General features: G+C 45.6%; 1 protein-coding gene and 1 long non-coding RNA gene across 6 annotated transcripts in view; both read left to right on the top strand.

Moving 5' to 3' along the window:
* The window catches only part of TTC28 (tetratricopeptide repeat domain 28), a 439996-nt gene that overhangs the window by 193354 nt on the left and 226466 nt on the right, over window positions 1-20176 (top strand). For 2 of the 5 annotated variants that reach the window (XM_042852361.2, XM_005312324.5), the window contains exon 2: window positions 2502-2586. The exons of the other annotated variants lie outside the window; for them this stretch is intronic. The gene's annotated coding sequence lies outside the window, so the exon portion shown is untranslated. The remainder of the gene's footprint in view (window positions 1-2501; window positions 2587-20176) is intronic. 5 annotated transcript variants of the gene reach the window in all.
* On the top strand, window positions 7076-15786 carry LOC135975870 (uncharacterized). Its single transcript, XR_010592941.1, has 2 exons — window positions 7076-14511; window positions 15168-15786. It is a non-coding gene; the product is annotated as an uncharacterized LOC135975870 (long non-coding RNA).

Genomic DNA, 20176 nt, shown 5'->3' with positions numbered 1-20176 from the left:
AACCCAGACATGGGGTTTTAGCTTTCTCCCTGTATGATTTGCAGGCCTTCTGAATAGTTTATGCTCATGTGCCCAGTCTGCAAGGCCCAGAACCAGGGTGGCTGCGCTGCATTACGATGAGATCTGCAAGGCATTTGTTCATTTTCATCTTCTTATGGTTATGTATGTATCTCCTGCCTCAGCTCTCATCTTGCTTTGTTTATAGGTCACCCAGATCTCTTTATTGAGCTTCTGGAATGCCCTTCACTTCCCCATGAGGGACTGATGCTCAGAACACAATACTGCTGCTTTTAGGTTCCAATCAGGCAACAAGATGATGTTTTTAAAGCTGCTCTCTGTTGCTTTCATATCTGTTGCCAATTTTTGGTTCTGGCTTTTTGGGTTCCTTTGAAAGCCCAGTTCTTCTGGGCTGCTTTGTTAAAGACTTGCTAGCTACTGTGAATGATGGATGCAGCTCTGAGAGAGTAGGATATTCTCGTGGCGTCCTGGCTGTTTTTTAAAAAACTATCTGGGAAATATGCAGATGTATATTTTTTTAATGTATGTGCTAGATATATATCTTCCTCCTGCAGCTGTTAATAAAATAACAAATGAATTTTAAAAGTTCTTGGCTTATACTCTAATGAGGAGCCTTTGCATTACATTAAGGCTGAAATTCCACCCATTGTGACTGGGGAAGGCAGCTATTCTGGGCTCCTTTGGGCAGGTATAGTAATTTCCTATACTAATTAACTGAAATAGCAAGGCACAGCAGCTGGATGAGGATGGAGTTCCAGAACCAGTTCTGCATTTCTGGCCAGTTGGTTTAATGCAGACCTTGTATATTACTTTATAATATTTTTGGGAGTATAAACTATCCATACTACCCTCATTTTTCTCTCTAAATGGGACTCACAAAGTCCACAACTCAGAAGCAGCTGCCCAGGTTGAGGAGATTACAGCTGCTCTGGACAATTATCTTTCTATGTGCCCTGTAAAAGAGAATTAGAGCTGTAAGGCATTTAATCAAACATGAACTAATTAAATGGATTATCAAACTGTGCAGTCACACACCCATATATACATACAGGTCTCCATATATAATATACATCCACAGTATTTTCGAGTTTAGGTACCTAATTTACACCTGAACAAAATGTGCACCTAGATTAGGGAACCACAGATGTGTGTGCAGAGGCCTCTTAATCCATAAAACAATGGGCACACTTGTTTTTGCTGGCACAATTTAGACAATATATTTGAAACTTTAGCCCATGCTATGCAAATAACTTTGCCTAAATGGAATACTGCTTTATAATAATTTGTGCTCCTTTTAATTGAATTTATATACCAGCTTTTGCAAGTAATCATTGTGTCACATATGAATATAATGTTGCAATGACATGAACTTAACGTGCTAATGGAGCTGGTGTCACTTAATTTGATGTGGGGATACATTTTTCTGCAAGCAATAAAATGAGACTGAACATTCCTGGTAGTTCCAGCCCACATGGGGCACACTGGAACTTCTAGGTACTTCAGTTTGCTTAAGACTGCAATAATCACATGGGAATTTACTGCCTGTCAGGACTTGTTGCTGCTATCGGCTGGAAATGCTTAAAATAAGTAGGAAGAAAAGTCATGTGTATGTGTCTGCTGGGAATTAGCAGAAGTAGAATATCAATATGGAAGGTCATCCTGAAACTTGGTTGGCACCAAATCCACTTTCAGCTGAGTAATATGAGAGAGAAATGCTTCATTGTTTGCATCTTCTATCCGTAGTACCACTTCTGTCTGTGGCACTTCTGTCTACCTGATCATTGTCTTCCTCCCACACGCTGCTCTCAAACTCCATCAGAGTCAAGCTTCATTAGTGCCTCCCAGTTATGGAGAAAAAGAACATCTCAAAGAGAAGGTGCTACATTCAGGTTATAAGTCCTTGTCACAGTTACAGGACAAGCTGCTCATTAGATCTCTTTATGTCCTTTGGAATTACACCCCTCTGGTGACAGGTTTTATTATCTTCACCCATCTCTGGGTGGAACCATGTAGTTCTACCACTCCTAGGGCTCGTCTACATTACCTGCTGGGTTGATGGGCAGCGATCGATGCAGCAGGGGTCGATTGATCGCGTCTATTCTAGATGCGATAAATCGACTGCCGAGCACTCTCCCGTTGACTCCGGTACTCCACCACAGCGAGAGGCGCAGGTGGAGTCGATGGGGGAGCGTCAGCAGTCGACTCACCGCAGTGAAGACACTGCGGTGAGTAGATCTAAGTATATCAACTTCAACTACGTTATTCACGTAGTTGAAGTTGCGTAACTTAGATTGCTCTCCGCCCCCGCTCCTCACTGTAGACCAGGCCATAGACTCAGTCTCTGGGCTGCAGCACCCCTGCTTACGTGAGACTATGATAGGTCCAGCTATGTTTGACACCTGTAAGCCCTTTTCCTTTGGTAGGCTGTGACCAGTGGCTAATTAAAGATACTTCAAAACCAAATATTATTTATTCAACCACAGGTACACAGCAAGCAGAGAAAAGGGATAAAACAACAAAAGGCCTGTACACCTTACCCAAAACTTGCAAGAAAAGAATAAAGTTTAGGTAAGTTTCACTCAGCCCAGACATTGCTACTCCTGCACTAGGAGAGAGACACAGCCCTTTCAGCATCCCATCAATATCTGTCTGACAAAGATTCACCTCCAGTCCTTGCTGCGCACTCACCCCCTTCTCCCACTTCCTCTCTAGAATGGAGTCTTTAACGGTTTAGTGCCCTTTTGATCTTAGGTTCAAGCCCAGGATAAGTAAACCTGCTAGCCTGGCTGGAACCCAGCAGGTGGGTGTTTCCGAGTTAATAAATCCCCTATTGTTCCCTTAAGGCAGAGGTGGGCAAATTACGGCCCGCAGGCCACATCCGGGCAGGACCCTCCTGCCCGGCCCCTGAGCTCCTGGCCCAGGAGGCTAGCCCCCGGCCCCTCCCCTGCTGTTCCCCCTCCCCCACAGGCTCAGCTCACTGCGCCACCGGTGCAATGCTCTGGGCGGCGGGGCTGCACGCTCTTGCCAGGCAGTGCAGGTGCAGAGCCGCAGCCTGACCCGGTGCTCTGTACTGCATGGTGGCGTGGCTGGCTCCAGCAGGGCAGCATGGCCGCCTGTCCTGGTGCTCTGGGTGGCACAGCTGTAGTGCTGCCTGCCACCGGTGCTCCAGGCAGCGCGGTAAGGGGGCAGGGAGCAAGGGGGGTTGGATAGAGGGCAGGGGAGTTCGGGGTGGCTGTCAGGGGGTGGGGAACAGGGGCGTTGAATGGGGGCAAGGCTCCGGGGGGGGCAGTCAGGAAGGAGAGGGGGGTTGGATGGGGTGGGGGGGGGCAGTCAGGGGCAGGTGTTCCAGGGGCGATCGGGGACAGGGAGGGATGGATGGGGCAGAGGTTCCGGGGGGGCCATCAGGGGGCAAGAAGTGTGGGGGGGATCAGATGGGGTCAGGGGCCGGGCCACGCCTGGCTCTTTGGGGAGGCACAGCCTCCCCTAACCGGTCCTCCATACAATTTCGGAAACCCGATGTGGCCCTCAGGCCAAAAAGTTTGTCCGCACCTGTCTTAAGGAAACTTGGTATTCTCTCTGGTGGTACCTTATCTCTGTCATTGTTTCATTTCCTATTTGTTTCTTCCTAAAAGCTTCCTTTGATTAACTGCTTGCAGTCAGGCAAGATATACATCTCAGTGTATCTGATTGATTATTATGATATTCATAAAAATAAACCAGACAATCACCTCATCCTCCACATTCCCTTTTCTGTCAGAGCTGCAGCATGCTTTCCAGCTCCCAATTAGAGAATCCTGAGTGTCATTGTGGTTTATAAAACAAAAAAGCAGCCACTAAGAACTTGCCATTGTGCAGAACCCCTGAAAGGTGGGGCAGGTGTTATTGGCTAGGTTTGGACCATTACTCTGCTACCCACTGAAAAAGGCAGTTATGCAGCTCTTCCTCATTCTAGAAATTAGTGATGGAAAAGGCCTGTGAGGTCATCTAATATGTCCCTTGGGGCCAGTGCTGGATGGTGAGCACCAACTAACTTCACCAGAGTTAACTCAGAATTATATTTGGCTTTTTCAGCCAATTTTTTGTAATTACATAAATTTGCCCAAATGGAGCCTCCCTTTACAGTGCATACGTTTAAACATTTCTTGCTATAATTTCGCATAGAAGTAGAAAGATCATTAAGTAATGGAATATGGATGTCAGAGATTGCTGGGGCCAGAGGGCCCAGGATCACGTTTTTGGAGTTCTCTGACACACTCAAGTTTTCATCCAAGGAATCGATTTTAAAATGATGAAGTGCTTTTCTGGGGACAGTCCTGCCATGCTTGGGATCTGGCCCCTGTACTGCACACTGTGAGGTTAGATACACAGGCGCTTCTGCACATCTGCTTTAGTAAGAACGTAAGAGCTGCCATATTGGGTCAACCCAATGGTCCATCTAGCCCAGTATCCTGTCTCTAACAGTGGCCAGTACCAGAGCTTCAAGGGGAGTGTACAGAACAGGGCAGTTGGAGTGATCCACCCCATCTTCCCTTCCTGCCTTCTGGCAGTCAGTGGTTTAACGTCACCCCAAGCATGGGGTTGCATCCTTGACCCTCTTGGCGAATAGCCACTGATTGGACCAATCCTCAGTGAACTTATCTAGTTCGTTTGTTTTTTTTAAACCCAGTTATACTTTTGGCCTTCACAACCTTCCTTGGCAATGAGTTCCACGGGTTAATTGTGCGAAGTTTGAAAAAGTACTACTTCTTGTTTGTATTAAACCTATTACCTGTTAATTTCATTGAATGACCCCTCATTTTTGTATTGTGGGAAGAGGTAAATAACACCTCTTTATTCACTTGTTCTACACTATTCATGATTTTATAAACCTTTATCGTATCTGTCCTTAGTCGTTTCTTTTCTAAGCTGAACAACCCTAATCTTTTTTAGTCTCTTCGTATGCAAGTTGTTCCCATACCCTTGATTATCTTTGTTACCCTTCTCTGAATCTTCTCCAGTTCCACTCTATCCTTTCTGAGTCAGTGATGTAGCCTGAAATTCAGGGATATGGTGGCTGTGTTCATCATTAACAACTGATTCAAACCAGTCTGACTTGGGACAGTTTGGTGAATGTGGACATAACTAATAAAAGTAATTCCAGTCTTGTTAATAAGATAAATATTTGTTTCCCACTGTTTGGGGATTATAGACATCAGATTTAAAGGACAGGGGGTTTAGCAGAGGATTTTCAGCCTCTGTCATTAAATTCATGAGAAGTAATAAAGCAAACCCCATTTTTGTAGGCATCCAGGTGTCTTCACCCTGCGTCAGGATATTGCCCTTTGGCTGGGGAAGGGATTGTGTGTCCTGGGTTGGCTTGTGTCTGAAATTGGAGATCTTTCTCTTATTTATTAATTTCAATTAAAATACAAAAAAGAACACAGGCTTTATTCCCTGACGATAGCGGTTTACAATCATAAAGTACTTCAACAGCAGCAAAATACAGTGAGAAAAATATCTGCTACAGCAGCACATACCCATCCCACTCCACCTCAAGGCCTGTATCATCTGTCCTCCCAAGAAATTCTCTCTATTAGTTATTATTTGTACAACACCATTAGTATGCTTGGCACTTTACAAATAGAATGCTTTAAAGATTGATATGAGATCCTAGTCAGAGGCTTGGCTCCTTTGTTTACTATACTACTGTGACAGGTTTCAGAGTGGTAGCTGTGTTAGTCTGTATCAGCAAAAAGAACGAGAAGTACATGTGGCACCTTAGAGACTAACAAATTTATTTGGGCATAAGCTTTTGTAGTGATAATCAGGATGGCCCATTTCTAACAGTTGACAAGAAGGTGCATGGTAATTTTTCTCCTACTGTTACTCACACCTTCTTGTCAACTGTTAGAAATGGGCCATCCTGATTATCACTACAAAAGTTTTTTTTCTCTCCTGTTGCTAATAGCCCACTTTAATTGATTAGTCTCGTTAGATTTGGTATGGCAGAACCCATTTTTTCATGTTCTCTGTGTGTGTATATATATCTTCCTACTGTATTTTCCACTGCATGCATCTGATGAAGTGGGTTTTAGCCCACAAAAGCTTATGCCCAAATACATTTTTTAGTCTCTAAGGTGCCACAGGTACTCCTCGTTCTTTATACCACTGTGGTTCTCCCCATTCACTGTGGCACTCTGTCCAGCTCTGCTATGACCTGGAATTTTGCATATGTTTCTGAGCAGCTCATTCCCAGTAAAACACTGACGTTTGAGGATGCTGTTTGAGTTTCTTTAAATGTTGGTGATCTGGGATCTTTGTCTGCTGGCAATTATTGGCAGCTCATTACTAACTTGATCTTAAAACAACTAAAAGACTCTTCTAAACGTGTTGAGGAGATGGGCTTATGTGAGGGGCTCATATCTCATCAACGCAGAAATAATTTAAAATTAACAACCTGGAGGGAGTTCAGAGAAGAGCAACAAAAATGACCTTGGGTTTGCAGGCATTGGGTTAAGAGGAGAGATTAAAAGTGATAAATACGTTGTCCCCAGGAGACCACTCTAGGGAGGTTAGGGCAAGCTTGAACTTACAAACACATGAAGGGTGTAAACTACTAGGAGACAAATTAGTTAGTGTGATACATGGGAGTATAACAAGGTTTTTAAAGATGAAACCAGGAAAGGAAAATTTAGGGAAGAGGTAGAAGTCCCAGTTTGGGGGGAATTTTAAAGTTAGGCTGCCTAAAGCCCAAGAAAAAATGTGTTAGAAAACAATTCTCCACTGGCTGCAGCAGATGGACTGGATGATCTATAGGTAATTTCCAGTTCTAACTTCGGTAAGGCTATTAGTAAATATAATACTGGTAAAGACAGAGGGGCTGTTTGGTTATTGGTAGGTTTAAATCAGCTTTGAAATGCCACAGTGATACTTGCAGTCTGAAAAGCTAAAATAGACAGGCTGTTTGGTTGTGTTAGGTGGTGGGGTGTGTTTGGGTCAGGATGCCACTCGGACTCAGTGCTTCATTTGTAATGAAAGAGGTGCAGGGGCTGAAGCAATTTGTTTACTTTCATAACTGATGCAGCAAGCCGAGAGATGCCATGGCTATGAACTGCCAAGCCTAGAGGTGCCGGGACTCAACCTTTGCAAGCCCTGGCACAAATTAAGCACTGCTCAGACTGTTCTGGTTTCACAGCCGATCTCTCAATCTCTGATCTATTTCCATGTTTCAAGTATCCAAAAGAAGAGACTTAGCAGCAACTACAGAACTGCAGAAAGCCTGCAAATTTCAGTGTGGATTTATGTAGTCCTGTTTGTCTGTGATACTAACCTCAGGGCTGAGGGGAGTGCATGCTGAGTCACACTGACAGCAGAACTGACACCTGCTACTGAGAGGTCAGCTCCATGGAGTCAGATGGTTTTTTGCTTTTATGGAAATCAAGCTTGTCTGGTAATGCTCTCTCTCACCAGTCCCTGCTGCACAACCCCCTATGTGATCAGCTGGTTGCTCCTCAGACATTCTCTGAGAAGCATTGCAGCAATTGTTTTTTTAGGAAATAAAGCCCCTTGGTAGCTACAAACTGCTTGAAGCCACTTACCTCTCCTGGCACCAGGTGGACTAGAGAGTGTCTAATGGCCTGTTGTGATAATTGGGCCGACAAATTTACCCTAATTGTGAACTCGGTTATAAAAAGTATGTGAAAGTTCAGAAGAAGTTACAATAACCTATAATAACAAATGTTGATGGAAAATAGATCAAGTTGGGTTCAGTAATGAATGTTATGAACAAGTTCAAAAGAACTAGACAGAGAAACTGGATTAGTCCAGAGAAAAAGGGCCTGCTGATACATGTCAAGGACTGTGTTGAAATCATGCTTGGTAAAAACAAGATGTGAAACTGGAAATTCATGAACCAAAGTTGGCATGTCAGATATTAGGCCTAATTGGTGGACAAAATTATGAGGGAATGAGCTGTTCTGTCCATCATTCCCTTTTGTGGGTCCTTAAAAGAGAGAGACTTTGTGGGGAAAAGATGGAAGAAGAGCTACTGGAAAAGGCTTAACTGTCGTGGCTGCAACCCTCACTGTCTCCTTGGACTAGCAGACTTTTTTCATCCTAATCCTGAGGGATGCCCTCACCAGATCGAGCCAGAGGGAGGAACCCAGTTGACATCCCCACCCCTACCAGCTCCAATTGAATCCCAAACACCACCTGAGATGAATTGAGATTAGACTTCAGCAGCAGCAACAACAATAGCAGTTCCATGTCATCTCAAATACTTTTTCTCTTTTCCCGTTTGCTGTGAAGACCGTGCTGAATAGAATTTCCTTCTAGCACAGACTGTCTCCATGATGCTATATCCCTAGAAGGGAGATGGCGAAGGCAACGACCAGACAATAGCGCAGCTCAGCTCCAGCCATTGATCTAGCCATTGCACTGCTCCATTATTGAACATGATGCTCAGTGCTGAAGTCAAGATTTTGCCAACTGTGAAACAAGGTTTTTTTCCTTCTGAAACTCTCCAGCTAAAGGGAAAGGGAACAAGGGATGTTGTTAAAATGAAACCCTTACCTAATACTTTACATTTCAAATGCTTTTAGCTGGTTTTCTTTCTTTTCTGTATCTTTAATTAAAACTTTAGATTTTTAGGGGTGTGTTTGCCATGGAACTAAGCAGGCAGGGGCCCCTGTATACCAAACCTTGTTCAACACTGTTAATGTTGGACAGCAAGTGGTTTCTGTTAACACCTTTGGCCTATATTGTCCATCTAAATGAAGATCCAATGAAAGAAGTCCCAAGATTCTGCCTTCCCTGTAAGCAGTGGACTGCACTCAGCTGCATTTGGACAACACATGAAGGTGGTGGATATTTCCTCCACAAGTGGAAAATCAAAGCATCACCAAATGGTGGTGAGGTACAAAATCATGAGATTCATCACAGACTATTGCCCCATTCATGCTTAGAATGATGGTACAAGGGGTAACCAGCTAACTACCCCAGAAGCATTAAAATGGCTTTAGAATCTTAAAATTCAATTATAATCCAGCTCATTGCTTTTCAAATGCCATACGAAAGAAGTCCATCTAAATTAATTTCCTAGCAGCAAGAACTCCAGAGAGGCCTTCTGCAATAGCTAAGACTCCAGGCCCCTCCACAGGGAGGCCCAACAGGGCCTAGTTCACCAGAGGGACTTCTGTGCCCGTAAAATTAATCAAGATGGGCCCCAAGGTCAATCCAGAAGCATTCCTCACCCTCTTTGAGAGGGTAGTGCTGGCCTCTCAATAGCTTCCGGAGCATTGGACATTGATTTTAGCACCATACCTGATGGGACTGGCACAGCTGGCCTACCATAACCATAATCCAGAGCAGACTAGAGACTATTGGATGAACGCCGCCATTTTACATTACCTAGATATCAGAGTAGCGACACATCGGCAGCATTTGAAAGCTGAGACGTACCCCAGGAGGGCATTTCCCTGGGTAGTGGCGCAATCCTTAAAAGAGCATTGCTGGTGGTGGCGGCGGCTTCACCCAAAGGAGCCCAAGTTGCAGAGTTGGTCCTGAGCAATTTGTATCCATACCATCAGTAATGGGCTGGGAGTGGGTGCTCCAGCATTACCCTGAGTTGTTCTCAGATGCAGTGCAGCTAATGGAGATTTTTCAGTGCTTGCAGTGTGTACATGAAGACATGAAGCTGTATCCCAGTAGATGACTGGAACTGACAGTGGAGACTCACGCTGACTCAGTTACAGTAGCGCTAGCTACTGAATTAGCATGCCCTGTGATAATTAGCTGAGATTGGTCCTCTTTTCAGGAAATCCTAATGAACTGACCAGTGCTGCAGCTGAGGCATGTGACAGACCCCACCCTGTGGGCCTGGGGGACTCTGAAGACCTCCCAGGTGGGGACATACTGGGGACCAGGGCCAGCCAGGGAGACACATGAAACACCTGCCATGGATCTCAAAGCCCTCCTAGAGCAGGAAATTTAATCCAAGAACAGCATGATGACAGGACACTTCACCACATCTTTGAACAGGTGATGTCTGTGAATGGGGAGGCAGCAAACCCTCAGCACAGTGCCTCAGACAGTATCCCCACATTGTGCTGGGGAAAGAGCATCTGTATTGCGTGGAGTACACAGTTCAGCCTAATAACTCAGATACTGGTAACCCATGAGTACCGCCAACCATAATGCAGTTGGTTCATGATGTTCCCTGCACTGGGGCAGCTAGGGTGGGAGAAGACTCTGGAGAGGTACTGACAAGGTAAAGGAGCATTGCTCTTCCTGCCCTGAGTATCCGTACTTGGCACCTAAGAATAGCCTGAAGGCCCTGTTGGTCCAAATGCCATTAGTGGAAACACCATTTGAAAGAACAGGGCTATAGTTACCTATCCCTGCTTCTGTAGAACCTTCTTAGTAAGCCTGCTTGCCTCAGATCATCTCTTTATATTATCTACCTGACAGAATGGTTGTGTCAGGCATTTAGTGTAACCAGGAAATAATCTCCTGTACCTTCCTTTCCTCTACACAAAGAAAGTGAACTGGGTCGAATCCAGCCATATGTCTAGACCTAAAACGCTCCTGCATGCGCAGCCAGCAAGCCTGCGCTGGGAGAGATTGCAGGGACCTCCAAACCAACGCATAGTTCCAAGTGAGGCAGGAATTAAGATCTGATTTCTGCCTGAATTTTCTGGTATTCTGGGTGTGAAAGGGCAGCAATGGATTGGCTGCTAGAAAGTGTTGTGGAAATTTGGCAACACCACCACCACCATCTGTGATTCTTGACTTTTAGTCAAAGTAGAAGTCTTACTAGCTATCTCCAAGTCTCACACAGTGATTGAAGCCCACATTTAGTCTTGGGTAACAGATGGCTCAGCAGCAAATAAGAGCTATAACACATGATTACAAACAACTCTACTCTGATACTGTTTTCCTGATGCCAGGTTTTCTGGGAGTTGCCTTTGAGCTCACCCTCTGTCTGCCTTTGACTAAGGGTTGAAAGATTTATGTGGTGCTGAGGGTGTGTGCTGTCATGCACATTAGGAGTGTGTGTGTATATATCTATATTGATATTACATCACTAGTCCTTCCATGAGTTTGTACAGACCTTTTTCTTCCTCCCCTCTTATTCTCTCATTGTCTGACAATGAAGTTGGTAAGGGTTATCTTCATTTCCTGATCTCTCACATTCTCCTGGCATATTCAGTTCCTAGCTTTCCAGATCTTCATCCCCATCTGCACTGACCCAGTTATCCAGTGGTTTTCACAGAATGAGTGACAGCTACACTTATTTCTACTCAGTTATTCACACGCAGAAATCTACATTAAAATTGCATTACAAGTCCAGCATGACCCACCAGGAGCTCAGGAATTCTGATGGGAAATGAGCCGGACTTCACTGATGGCAAATAAAACAAACAAACACAAAAAACCCCAACTTCCCTACTCCAAAGGCCTGTCTGAAGGTGGAGTCTGTGCCACTCCAGCTGTTAGCCTTATACCTATATGTATATACGTGTATATGGTATGCAGGGAGGGCTTAGGGAATAGGCACGTGTGTGTGTGTGTGTAGAGAAGAGGCTTTGTGTGCATTGTAGGAAGGGTCTATGTACTCTAAATCAAAAGGGGGGCATTTTTCTTTCCAATGGAGTATTTCAGAGCAGAGGCCTAGGGCTTGTCTACATGTGAAACACTGCAGAGGCACAGCTGTGCCACTGTAGCACTTAAGTGTAGACACTCACAACAGGAACGTGAGGGGTTCTCCCTGAGAGGCAGTAGCTAGGTTGATGGAAGAATTCTTGCATTGACCTAGCACTTTCTACACCGGTGTGTAGGTCAGCTTAACTACATTGCTTAGCGGTTTCCATGCCCCTGAGCAATGTGCTAGATCAATTTAACTTTTAAGTGTGGACCCAGCCTCATTGGAATTGTGGTGCTTTGACTCCGGGAGTCCTCCAGGAATGTTAGTGTAAAAGGGCAAAGGAGAGGGTATTAGAATTTCACTTTCCCTCCAAACCTTGCTGAACTGGGTTTTTTAAAGGGGAGCTAGTTACGAAGGAAGAAACGCTCCGAGGTTCTGTAGGTTTCATCACCTCCTTAGCTGGGGAGTTACAAAGAGAGAGGTTACATTGTAGGTCAACGTGTGTCTGTAATTAGTGAAAGTCTGTCTGCTGCTAGAGGAGTCTTGCATACACCCATCATAAAGCAGATAATCCTGGTTCTTCTCAGGGACTGTATGGCCATTGGCTCTGTTTCTACTGCATGAGTGAAAAGTCTCCAGCTTGTTTATGAAAACACAAAATTAAACACACAGATAATTGTTTGATGCGTCACTTCGCCATCTCCCCAAAGCAAGGATTTTTCTATATAGATTCTGCCCAGTGACTGAATTTCTATCTAGTGATGTTAATGTAGAAGAGGAATAAATGTTGAGTAACTAAGCAGGTAGTATTCTTACAGTTAACAGCTCTGCTGAGGTAGTGTTTTTTTCAGTATTTCCTCTAGGAAGTTTGGCTGTGCAAAGGAAGGTTTTAGATGCAAAGGGCAAAACCCAAGTAGGATCCTTTACCTTAAAATCATCCTGTTCTTCTAGACTGGAGTCAGGCTTCAGAGGGCCCCAGTATTCCTTGACCTGTCTGTGTATTTTTGACCTTCCTGTGTGCTACTTTTTTGTGTGTGAAGAACTGCATGTTGTCATAGGCCACACTTTGTAAATTAGCTGTATGTGTTCATGTCTGTTTGCAGTGGCATAATTGGCCCATAGAATCTGAATGCTTATTTTTGGCATCAGTATTATAAAGGAATGTCTTTTGCACACACCTTATATCAAATGAAAAATCAAATTCTTTTTTGGAGTCCAACAGGCAAAACTAGTTAGAACATTTAAAAGTTAGTGATTCTTTTTAATCTGAGTGTGTCTGCATTCACTCCCCACAAAACCTGAAACCCACCAGACTGACATTTGAAGGACAAGTACAGTTATACGTACCCAAATGGATTGGTGCAAATGTGTGTTTTGCAAGCATATCCTTGCCCACTCACTCTATTGTGGCCCAAGTGACTGCCTTGCACAATATGTTAAATACTTATTTTAAAACCAAGCCAAGATTTTAAAATACCTGGTGATTCTTTATTTTACAAGATATTTGCTACTGGCTTATAATCTCTTAAGGTTGATGTCTGCTGCGAGGTGAAAAGGTTCAGGGTGTAGGAAAGTGCTCTGAGTGCTCTGTCTTTCATGGCACTGGGATGCTGGTAGTGGCACTAATATCTGAGTGCCTGGGAGTTTAGTACAATGAGCTTCTGCTATCTGAATCCTTGAATTGAAATCCCCAGCTGGGGATTCAAATTTACAATGAGTGTATGGCAGATGTCACTTCCACCAGCACATGGGCTTTTCATCTTATTGATGGGAAGAAGAATGTTTAAGCTGTTTCTCCTGCATGAGCCAAAGCAAGTATCAGAGTAGCTGCCGTGTTAGTCTGTATCAGCAAAAAGAACAGGAGTACTTGTGGCACCTTAGAGACTAACAAATTTATTTGAGCTTAAGCTTTCGTGGGCTACAGCCCACTTCATCGGATGCATAGAATGGAACATATAGTAAGGATATATATATATACAAACAGAGAACATGAAAAGATGGGAGTTGCCCTACCAACTCTAAGTGGCTAATTAATTAAGATGAGCAATTTATCAGCAGGAGAAATTAATCAAGATGGCCAATTTCAGACAGTTTGACAAGAAGGTGTGAGGATACTTAATATGGGGAAATGGTGCCAGTGTGGTTGCCCAATGCGCTCTGATTGGCCTCCAGAAGTTTTCGGCAGTATCCCACAATGCCTGTTCTAGCCGCTCTGGTCATCAGTTCGAACTCTACTGCCCTGGCCTCAGGTGACCAACTGTCAGACCCGCACTTTATATTCCCCAGGAATTTAAAAAATCCCCTTCCTGTTTGCTCAGCCCGGCGTGGCGTGGAGTGCTATCAGCGAATCTTTCCAGGTGACCATGCCTCCACGCGCCAAGCGAGCCCCAATATGGAGCAATGGCAAGTTGTTGGACCTCATCAGTGTTTGGGGGGAGGAAGCTGTCCAGTCCCAGCTGCGCTCCAGCCGTAGGAATTATGACACCTTCGGGCAGATATCAAGGGCCATGATGGAAAGGGACCATGACCGGGACGCACTGCACTGCAGGATTAAAGTGAAGGAGCTGCAGAATGCCTACCACAAAGCCCGCAAGGCACACGGCCGCTCGGGTGCTCCCCCTGCGACCTGCCGTTTCTACAAAGAGCTGGACGCAATACTTGGGGTGACCCCACCTCCACTCCTAGCACCACCATGGACACTTCAGAGCAGGGGGAGGAGGAGGAAAGTGGGAGTGAGGGTGCTGGGGCGGGGGGAGACACCCCGTAATCCCTGGAGGCATGCAGCCAGGAGCTCTTCTCGAGCCAGGAGGAAGGTAGCCAGTCACAGCGGCCGGTACTTGGTGGAGGACAAACAGAAGAGCAGGTTCCCGGTAAGCAGCTTATTTTTTTGGGGAAGGAAATTTTTTGGTGCAGGCTCTTTGGGAGAGGAGGGTTAAGCATGCATGCCTAGATGCTTAATAGCGCATTGATGTGGTCTATCACATCGCGGTAATCGGCCTCAGTGATCTCTTCGAAAGTCTCATCCAGAATGTGGGCAATGCGCTTGCGCAGGTTTCTTGGGAGAGCCACTGTGGTCCTTGTCCCAGTCAGGCTAACGTGTCCGTGCCACTGTGCTGCGAGGGGCGGGGGGACCATTGCTGCACACAGGCAAGCTGCATATGGGCCAGGGCGGAAGCCACATTGCAGTAGAAGACTCTCCCTTGCTTCCCAGGTCACCCTCAGCAGCGAGATATCGTCCAGGATGAACTCCTGTGGAAAATGTTGGGACAGTGTTCAGTGTAGGTGCCCCCTGCAGCTGTTGACTCTCCCCAAGGCACAGAAACCCAGAGGACAGTACAGCCCTGAAACAATCAGTCCCCCTTACTCACCATTTTGGGGCTCCCGTGGGTTATGTGCGCTCTCTTTGGATCGGGAAAAGTATGCTATTGTGTAGACTGTGTGCGCCCTTCCTAAGTGCGGGGGAATCATTACTCTGTCTGGTATAAACAATGCTGCCTCTGTTAAGTGTTGCATTTTGCCTTTACAGATTCAACTTTGAGATCTCAGCCATCCGTGTTATCACCGGCTGAGAGACTGCAAAAACTCCGGAAGAGATTGCGAAAAAGCAAAGAAGTGATGCATCAATCTCTTAAAGAGAATCAAAAAGCGCAGGAGTGGAGGAAGAGCGAAAACAGGATCCAGCAGGAAAACGCAGTGCACCGGCGGCGGAGCACCGGCAGCAAAGCACGGATCGGCTGATAAGCATCATGGAGCACCAAGCGGACTCTATCCAGGCACTCGTAGCCATGCAGGCGGAACACTACCGCGCCCGCCTCCCTCCCCCTGCAGCCCTTGTCCCAAAACTCTTTCCCTTGTGCCCCCATGTCACCTCCAACCCACTTTCCCCAACAGCCGGGTTCTTACCGCCACCAGCTGCCTCCAACACCTGTATCTTCACCACCCAGCCCTGAAAACTACGACCCTTACCCACTGCACTCAACCCCCATCACCATGCAGTATAGCCATCCTGAAGTGCAGCACTCATTGCACAGCACTCCAGACAGGACATACGCAAATCTGTGATTGTACCATTCCCCACCCCACCCCCTTGCCCTTTCTGATTCCCAAATAGTTGTGTTTCTTTTCAATAAATGGGTTTTTGGCTTTGAAAAGTCTTTATTATTGCATAAAGTAAAAGATACCTTAGCCCAGGAAAGAAACAGGCACTCCAAATCAGCTTAGCAAACACAGATTCCTATTAACATTGGACCCACTGCACTTCACTCCCGTGCAGGGCACCAGACATTACTGCTTCAGCCTCAGATTGCTCCCCCAAGGCATCCCTAATCCTTGCAGCCCCGTGCTGGGCCTCTCTAATAGCCCTGCTCTCTGGCTGTGCAAATTCAGCCTCCAGGTGTTGAACCTCGGCAGTCCATGCCTGACTGAATCTTTCACCCTTCCCTTCACAAATATTATGGAGGGTACAGCACATGGATATTACCGCGGGGATGCTGTTTTCGGCCAAGTCCAGCTTCCCATACAGAGATCGCCAGCGGCCCTTTAAACAGCCAAAAGCACACTCCACAGTCATTCGGCACCGGCTCAGCCTGTAGTTGAACCGTTCCTTGCTGCTGTCAAGGCTCCCTGTGTAGGGTTTCATGAGCCATGGAATTAACGGATAAGCAGGATCTCCAAGGATCACAATGGGCATTTTGATTTCCCCTACTGTGATCCTGCACTCTGGGGAAAAAAGTCCCGGCCTGCAGCTTCCTGAACAGGCCAGTGTTTCGAAAGATGCGTGTGTCATGCACCTTTCCGGGCCAGCCTTTCGTTAATGTCAATGAAACACCCACTGTGATCCACAAGTGCCTGGAGAACCATAGCGAAATATCCCTTCTGATTAACATACTCGGAGGCTAGGTGGGCTGGTTCCAGAATTGGAATATGTGTCCCATCTATCGCCCCTCCGCAGTTAGGAAAACCCATTTGTGCAAAGCCAGCCACAATGTCACGCACGTTACCCAGAGTCACGGTTCTTCTGAGCAGGATGCGATTAATGGCCCTGCAAACTTGCATCAACACGATTCCAGTGGTCGACTTTCCCACTCCAAACTGGTTAGCGACCGATCGGTAGTTGTCTGGAGTTGCCAGCTTCCAGATTGCAATAGCCACCCGCTTCTCCACCATCAGGGCAGCTCTCAATCTCGTGTCCTTGCGCCGTAGGGTGGGGGCAAACTCCTCACACAGTCCCATGAAAGTGGCTTTTCTCATCCGAAAGTTCTGCAGCCACTGCTCATCATCCCAGACTTGCATGACAATGTGATCCCACCACCCAGTGCTTGTTTCCCGAGCCCCAAAGCGGCGTTCCATGGTGCTGAGCATGTCCGTGAATGCCACGAGCAATTTTGTGTCATACGCATTACGCGACTTGATATCATCGTCGGACTCCTCAATATCATCGTTGGACTCCTCTCTGTCACTTTGGATCTTAAGGAATAGCTTGACTGCCAAACGTGACGTGCTGGCGAGACTCGTCAGCATTCTCCTCAGCATTTTGGGCTCCATTTCCCGCAGACCGAAACGGAACACAGACCAAGCTGCACAGAAACCGTTGAAAGATGGCGTTGAAAGATGGCGCCAAATGTGGATGGAAACACAGGGATTGCTGGGATGTGAAGCGATGCATCACGGGGCATTGGGACAGGACCTAGAATGCCCCGCACCCCCCCACCCCCTTCCCACAACCCACGGTGCCAGAATGAAGAGGTGCTCTGTGGGATAGCTGCCCATAATGCACCGCTCCCAGTGCCGCTGCAAATGTGGCCACGAGAGTGCGCTGGTGGCTGTCAGTGTGGACAGACTGCAGCGCTTTCCCTACTTAGCTGTATGAAGACAGGTTTAACTCTCAGCGCTGTACAGCTGCAAGTGTAGCCATACCCTGAGTGACCAGAGAGGTTGAAGTGTTCTCCTACTACATTTTGCCAGTGGATTTCATGGCTATTTGCTGACAGGAAAGGAATATTGACTGTTTCCTTGCTCTCGGTTCTTGAGTCCGACACCACAGTGGTGTCAGGCGGCTAGGAGGAGCAATTGCAAAGGAAAGTTCTTCTTACTGGCAGTAGCCCTGGGATGAAGCATGCTCAGTACAAATGGAATCTTTGGAGAATTTAGTGGCTAAACTCTAACAGGTCTCTAATCAGCATGTGAGAAATGAGATTTTCAGAACTTCATGGGTTGGCCAAATTTGGACAGATTTTCACATGGATGGTCAGAGGTATATTTTTGACACGGAGCTGAACTCCTAGCCAAATTTGAAGCTGCTGCTCCAAAACATGGCGGCACCAGTCCCAATCAATGGGCAAAACGTGTTCCCTAGCCTTGTTTTGAGAAACAGCTACATCATTTTAGCTAAAACTTTCTAAAAATTGCCAGCCTAAGGCCAACATCCAGCATAGAAAATTTCAGCCCAAATGATTAAAGTTTGGCAGAGTTATAAGCAACAAAAATCAGCCTCTTATAATGAAACATGTCAGACAACCTGAACTATAGATTGTGCTACCTGCTCTACCTGTGTTATTGTTATGATCTTGCAACCATGGGAGAAATTATTTTTAGAGAGTATCTAATATCGCTGGCACCCAGAAGTTTCTCTCTGATGCCCTGGCATATGAGCAAGGAGCTCGGCCTCCTGGGCTATTCTTTACTTGTCATCTCCGAACAAGGGTGGCTTTTGTACTGATGACTTTGTGAGGTGGACACCTGCCCACAAGGAACTGGGCTGTTAACTACCAACTCTATGTGTGCAGGTCCTGAGCATCCATTAGATAGTAGTGACTGAAAAGCACTACCAAACTGGACTGAATTGTAACCATTAGGGCTGGAAGGCTGTGTAATGCTGAGCCATCCCATCTCTTGTGAGTTAAATGAAATGTTCCCCTTCACTTGGGTTTTCTGTGGTCTGTAATGAGAGGAGAATCACTGGGATCCTTCAAGATATGAAACTCATATCAAGGAGGCTGTAAGATGGGAAACAATATAGCTAAAATTATAATCCCATGACTCCATTCTGTGAAGACTGTGATTTTGACAGCAAATATTTCTGCAAGTGGATTGCACTACTATTTTTTCATACTGTATAAATAGCATTCATTTAATTTTACATCAAATGGAGCTGCCATTACTTACCAGTTTAATAGAAGTTATGGTAATTGCTTTTGTAGTTTCCATTTATAGATCAAGCTTCTATGACTAAATTTAATTACTGACAGCTGAATCCAATAAAAGTAATAAGTTCAAGATAACCTCTATAGAGCTGCATTGGAGGAAGCATGTTCCCAGAAATGGGCATTTCCTAATAGCTTTATTTTTCAATTCAATAAAATAATTTAGGCTTTGCATATTTAATGTGAGGTTGAGAGAGAAATCTGGCTCCCAAGACCTCTCTCACCTAGGGACAGGCTCCTCCCTGCCTCCGGTTAACGGACTAATACTCTGAAGCATGTCGGGAGAAGTGCTATACATCAACCTTACACTACTTTACAAAGATGTCTTGATATTATTCCTTAATACAGATAGGCTCAGCCAAAGCACAGAGGGGTTAAATGACTTAACCATGGTAACACAGCAATTGAAGGGCCCAATTGTCTTGTACACCTTGCGAGATCCAACACTCTCACATGGAGTAGGCAAATCAGCTGACTTTTCTCATGATTAATTCATGCTCAACCATAAATCCCTGATCCCCACTGTCTACTTAACACAACAGAGACCCATTCGCACAGAGGGACTTCTCCAGTTTCTGAGGAATGATTCCCCTCTGCCTCTATTAGAGGGAGTTCTTTTGAAATGGAGTTATCCGTCCATTGTTCCTTAAGCTCTCTGACTTCGTTGTTGAGGGAGTGTTAGATCAGACTGTTCCAATGTGGGGTCACTCAGCTACATCCCTGAATGGCAGGCCTGTAACTGTTAGCCTCTCGCTTTTCCAGCAGTTTGCCATTTCTGATCTTGGAGAGCTGCACTTAATCTCCAAGAGCCTGAAGCTTTAGCAAAATGTAAACTATGGGCAGTAGTGGCCAAAGAGCAAACAAAATATGAAAATGCATGAGAATGGGGTAGAAAATAATAATGAAAATAATATTATGCCATTATATAAATCAGTAGCATGCCCTTTGTGATGGGTTGGGACTGCCACCTGATGTGCTGAGATTATCTCTGAGCCTGTTTTCCCTGACAGCTTGGGACTTCAGTACCCTGTCTTGTTGAGCCAGACACACTAGCCTGGTACAAACACAGACCCAGGTCTGAACCACGTCCCCCACAAGTGCAGGCTTAACAGAAAACAGCTTAAGAAGTGCTCCTGTCTCTAGCACCCAGACACCCAGTTCCCAATGGGATCCAAACCCCAAATAAATCTGTTTTACTCTGTATAAAGCTTATACAGGGTAAACTTCTAAATTGCCTGCCCTCTATAATGCTGATAGAGAGATATGCAAAGCTGTTTGCTCCCCCAGGAATTAATTACTTATTCTGGGTCAATTAATAAGCAAAAAGTGATTT

This window comes from Chrysemys picta, chromosome 15 (genome assembly GCF_011386835.1).
Source record: "Chrysemys picta bellii isolate R12L10 chromosome 15, ASM1138683v2, whole genome shotgun sequence".
Lineage (NCBI taxonomy): Eukaryota > Metazoa > Chordata > Testudines > Emydidae > Chrysemys > Chrysemys picta.
Note: the sequence above shows the minus strand (reverse complement) of the source record. Positions and strands in the feature narration are given on the sequence as shown.